This window comes from Falco peregrinus, chromosome 7, assembly GCF_023634155.1.
Source record: "Falco peregrinus isolate bFalPer1 chromosome 7, bFalPer1.pri, whole genome shotgun sequence".
NCBI lineage: Eukaryota > Metazoa > Chordata > Aves > Falconiformes > Falconidae > Falco > Falco peregrinus.
In genome coordinates, this window is record NC_073727.1 from 85,415,147 (window position 1) to 85,421,065 (window position 5,919).

The following is a 5,919-nucleotide window of genomic DNA, read 5'->3' on the forward strand; positions in this document are numbered from 1 at the left end:
GAGGAAAGGAACAAGCAGAAAGGATATTCTGTTAACCAGTAAAGCCTGCCTCTTTACAGAGGCCTTGGGATGCCTATGTGACACTATTCTGCTTCCTGCAAGTCTCTGTGAAACCCCGTGTCTGACCTAGTACAGTATTGCACCATGAAGGATGGAAATATGCTATCACCCTCTGTCGTTTTGGCAGAAGTCAGCAGGAAGAGGTCTGTACTGTGGATTTGGAGGTTCCAAACCAACTGTGGTACCATGGACATAATATGCTGCCACATTATAGAACTTCTGGTTTTGTTTTTATTCTCATTTGCTTTTTAAAAAACCCTAGGACATTGCTGACAACATTATTTTTAAAAACCTTGTTAAGGTTGCAGAGTCAAATCTTGAAAAATCAGGTGAAGTCAGCATTAAAATTATTTTTACCCAGTCCCCTGTGAAAAGGCATTATGATGGGGTCTTGAAGTACACAGCCACTATTCTCCACTGGAATTTTTTTCATTCTCTGTATGGAAAAAGCTTGTTCTAGGTGTGATCAGCTTTGTACAATGAAGCAGAGTGCTTTCCCTCCCTTCATACCACATTTGTTGCAGAATTACAAAGAACATAAGACATAAGAAAGGGGGTTATAGAAGGAGGATGATGCCGTGGTTAGAGTCACTGGACAAATCCCAAAGAACAGCACTTTAGCACATTTGCAGGTTTGGCATGATATTTGGGAATTCACTTAGTGAAACTTTTGCTAGTCATTGCTCACTTTTGTTTTCTAAGTGGTGATCATGTCAACTGGTGCTTGACATGAGGATCAGTGGTCTGCAGTGTGCAGAACTACCAAAGGCAACAGCTGAAGTTGTACCATGCTTGAGAAAAGGCCACCTGAGTACTCTGAAAAGCCATGTCTTAGGAGACTGAGGCTGGGGAAGGTGACATTTCTAATCTTAATTTCTGTGCATCATAAATCCCTGATTCATAAAACAGTGATGAGATCACTATGTTACCCCAGAGGGGTGGTCTAGAAATTAAGTAACATTCTGCTAACACTGAGGTACAGCAGTGAGGGGTTCCGTAGTCCATCCTGCACAGTACCTGAATCAGAAGTCCAGCTGAAAAGCATATTTTATGATCTGATAGTTAAAACCTGATGATAAGACATATGCACAGTGAAATCAGATTAAGATTGTATGGCCAGCGTTGGTTGTGAGATTTCCTGTCCTTCAAGATTATTGAGATTCGGCTGATCTAACTTCAGTCTTCCAGGCTTGCTCCAGTCAATAGAGATTTTATGCTAAATTATGTGCCCATGATAGATAGGATGCCCATCTCTCTGTGTTGACTACTTGTTTCCTGTCTTTTCATGGGAAACGTATTTAAGATAGATATTTTGCATCATGGCTTAAAAAATACTACTGTTAGTGACAACCAACATACTTTATTAATGGCAGGTACAAGATATACAGCTACCCAATTTAACAGGTCAGGCAGGAGGGGACCCAGTTAGTTTGTGGATTTGATTTCAAAACTGTGTTTTCTGACCAAAAAATAAAGGCACAAATAAAATGCAACTTTGATCGCAAAACTTGTTTTATTTCAGATTTCTACATTATCTTTCCCAGACCCTTTTTTCCATCTGTTACTTTTCCCTGCCCAGTTATTTGTTTAAAAGCCTGCTCCATGTACTCTTAATCTGGACTGTAAACTCTGGCCTAAGGGCTCTTTTTTATGTCCTGTCTCATCTGAGATACTTCTTGGGTTCAAATCTAAGCACTTCTGTAGAACAGGCAATAAATACTCATAATACCGGTATCATAATGGTTTCCAGTCAAGTAGAAATGAAGCACTATATGCCCAAGATATGGCTGAATCCAGGCACTGCATCCAGGAGGCCCAAGCAATACTGGTGAAATGCACTTTGTCTACAGTGAACCATGGAGTGCAGGTACCATGGGAATGGGAACAGAGACTGAGAAGTCAATTCTGCTTTCAGCAGCAGCACGGGGTTCAACCAACCACATGTGGTTGCTGTTCCATTCTAAGGGAAGAAGTAACAACTGTTCCTTAGCAGCTGGAAGGGATGGTATTAGTCACTGGCCCCTTCCCACTCCAGCTGTACTGTACTGTGGGAAGGAAGGAGCCTTTTTTTGCACATTTCTGACTAGCCATACTGCTGGAGAAACCTATGTAAAGACCAAAAAAAAAAATAAAAATTATGGGTGGTAGTCACTCTCTTTCCCTGTCCTTTCAATCGCATGCACAGAGAAATTAGTGAATTATTGTCCATAAAAGCACTTTACCTTTTGATGTTATTAAAGTAAAATCACTATACCAGAGATAAAGCAGTAGGTATTACTTCAATTAATGCCACAAGTCTAACAACAATTAGTGGTATCAAGAAAAGAAATACAGTTGCATCAGAAGGGACTAAGTCTTGTTTGGACTAAGCATTACAGTGAACATTCATACTTGTAAGACACAGGAGGGAGAGAAAAGGGATGAGGATCTCCACTCCACCAGGGTGGAAATGAGAATGATGTGCAAAGGATTGACTGAGGGAAGGAACAGCATGGGGTATCGTTCTGTCTTCTAAGGCATACCTAAGAACCCACTGCCACAATGGTGGGAGTGTACCCAGGGAGGAAGCCCTGGAAGAGCAATGACAGCATGTCTCAGAGGTATGTGAGCTGGGACAAAATGAAGCCATGCATGGAAGTGAGGAGCTATATGAGAAGCCAGTGGTGACGTTTATGACACTTGACAGTCTTCTGAAGTCCACTGAGATAGTTCATTGTTTCTGGGTTCTCAGTCTTGGGGAAGAAGTGGCTGACCTCAGTTTAGACTCTCTCAATCATACAGCTAAAAAGACAGCAGAGAAAGCCCCGTTCTAGCTAAAGGCCGAAGAGGGAAGTCTGGTTTATCCTGTAACACCTCCAAGCACAGAAATGCCGGGAACCACCATTCCTAGCAGCTCAGTTGATTGCTGAGTCAGACCACCCTGTAATGCTTGTGGTAGAGCATGAGAAATTCTACCCATGTGCGATGTTTACTCAGCTGGCTGCCAGTCTGTGACAGTCCTTATTCATCTCAGAGCCAGCCCCTGAAGAGAAGGCTCCCTTCGCCTCAGTGCCCTGAGTTCCTCTAGAAGCCACCCAGTGCAGCTAAGTAGCCCATTACAGAATATTTTGAAAGCAGCTATGTTGTAATGCCTGATGTGGGCTGCTAGGCCCCACGACAGAGATTCCCGGAAGAAACACAGTGATAAAAGAAGCCTTTCACTTGGAAGCCTTCTTCGGAAGCTCCAGAATTACTTCTAGTAACATTTAACTCCAAAAGTCAAGACATACTCATTATCCTGTGTTCCATGCTGGCTTCCAGAGTAAAGACAAAGAGCTTGTTGCCCATACAGCTCTGCTGAGTGACTTAAAGGAACAACACAGAGAAACCCACTTCCTAGAGGGAAACGACAATGAAGAGAGGTAATACCCATGCTCTCTCAAAGTGCTGCTGCCTGCCTGTGCAATTCACCCTTGCCCAACAAGGTTTGCAACACTTTAGCCCATGTCAGAACCAGTCCTGTGTGAGAGCTTTTAAAATTATTAAAGCAGCTCTGGAAGAGCTTTCCTGAGGCACATGCCAGTGCTGAATATGAAGATTGGTCTCCACTGTCACGGGATGTGCCACTAACATCATGAAGCACAGCTTAATCGCTTCTTCCAGAGGAGCAGAAGGGGAGAAAGGGAGTCCACTAACAATTATGCATGAAGCACTGTTTTCCTCTCTTTAGCTCTCTCTCTTTCTCATAGACTTGTTAGGCACCTTTCTGGTGCTCTCTTGTCTTCTCTAGCTTCAGTTCTAGCAGTCTCAGGTGTATTTCTGTGTATTTTCGTAATGCTATGCTTTTCATTGAAACATCAGTGGTAGGCTGGAGCGGCTGCAATAGGAGCAGGTGGATAAGGTATCTCATGGACATCCTGTTTTAGTAGTAGCACATCCCTTGGCCTGAATATCCCTGCTCTGGGCATCCTGGCATGGTTCTGGAGTAGGCCTTTTTAGCACGAGGCTGGTCTCATGTATTCTCCCTCTTCTTGCCTTAATTAATATCCAGGAAGCTGCTTCCCAACATAAAGGCACTGTCACCAAAGAGCAGCAAAAGGATGCCTATGTATGTGTCTGATCACCTCATAAATGAAGGTTGCATGACATGATATCTTTGCAGAATCAGAATGAGAAGCCTGATAAGGGAGACATCATGAATGGCCAAGGCCAGCAGGCGTAAGAGGTAGGATGGCCCCCCTATGAGTACTCCATTGTTCATCCCTGATACGAGGTGAAGTGAATTTTCAGGGCAGCTCAGGGTCTTTTCTGATACACTGTCCTGGACCAGACTAAAGCATGACTGTTCCAGGGGTGAAGAGCTCTGTGGAGTTTGGAATAGGGTTGTGCTCTACAAGCCAGAGACAATATTGTGTATGCAAGTACATTCTGTTTCCTTTGGGTTTTTGCTCTTTGTGTTTGCATAGAGCTGTGGTGGGCAGAACCAGCATCTGTTTAGAAACAGCGTGGCTGGGGACAATGACTGATGAGGCCAGAGACAAGGCCAGAGAGATGCCAATGAGGTAAATGCTGTTTGGTGTGCACATACATGCAAGTTTGGCCATCCAGAAGCAGAATGACTGGCCAGAGTTGTTCTTCACTCTGAGAGTGGTGAGCACTGGAACAGGTTTCCCAGAGAAGCTGTGGATGCCCCATCCCTGGAAGTGTTTGAGGCCAAGCTGGATGGGGCTTTGAGCAACCTGGTCTGGTGGAAGGTGGAAGGTGTCCCTCCCCATGGCAGGGGGTTGGAACTAGGGGATCTTTAAAGTCCCTTCTAACCTAAACCATTCTATAATTCTGATTGTTTCTGAAGATGGGTTCTAGAAGATTTGGTCCACTTGGTAATGCTGGCATTGCTGTTTGTCTAGCAGGTTCAGAGCAGGGCTACCGGATCAGGGCAAAGTGGGTGCAACTGAACTCAGGACTGGTGTTTACATGTGATGAGCTGTTTAAACTCATAAAATTAGTGGAGATCTAGTCAGTACAGGGAATGCACCCCAAAGAGAAATCCAGCAGACCAGCCATGGCACAAGACACTCAGTTGCCCAAAAAGAGACATCCAGACATCCAAGACAGCCACTTGAGGCTGGCAGATATGACACCAGACCTACACAAGATCCTCCATTCTAGGGGGATACCTGAAGACCACCAACAGCACCAGCACCTTTGTTTAGGTGATGAATCCCAGCCGGTACGTCTACTGTAGAGTAAACGGATCACTCTTTAAGTGCCAGTGACTGTCCTGACAAGATTTCCACTGGCCACAATGAAAAGCAAACTGGAGTACACGTAGGTACCTACTTGTGGACACCTAAATGTGCCTTGGCTTTGAATTGAATCCCAGCCAGGCTGTCAGCACAGGCTAGTGGGGGAAGGAAGTGCAGCCAAAGCGGACATGAAGAGGAGGAGAGTAAGCACAACTCCAGATTTTGCTAGCGCAGCTCATGCCATTAGGGATTCCCCCGGGATGGGGTAGGCAGTACGCAGCGCAGCCATCCAAAGGACTGAGAAGATACCACACAGCTGTTTTAATTCAAGTCACATATGGGAGAATGGGGACAGTGGAGCATAGCCATCCTGGAAGAAAATACATGTTCATTCACTTTCCAGCCATCTGAGGAAACAAACAGACCAAATGAGTTCAGATTCCATCCTGTGGACTTTGGGTACCCAAGAAACAGGGGCATGACATCATCTGGCGGAAAGGAGACAGCAACTTGTACAGCCTCTGTAGCGCTGTAAGAAACTGTCACTTCTCTACACAGTGGGGAAGTTCCTAAGAAAAAAAATTGACAAGTCAGTAACTGCTTACAATGTGTAATTGTCCAAAAGTTGCAAGAA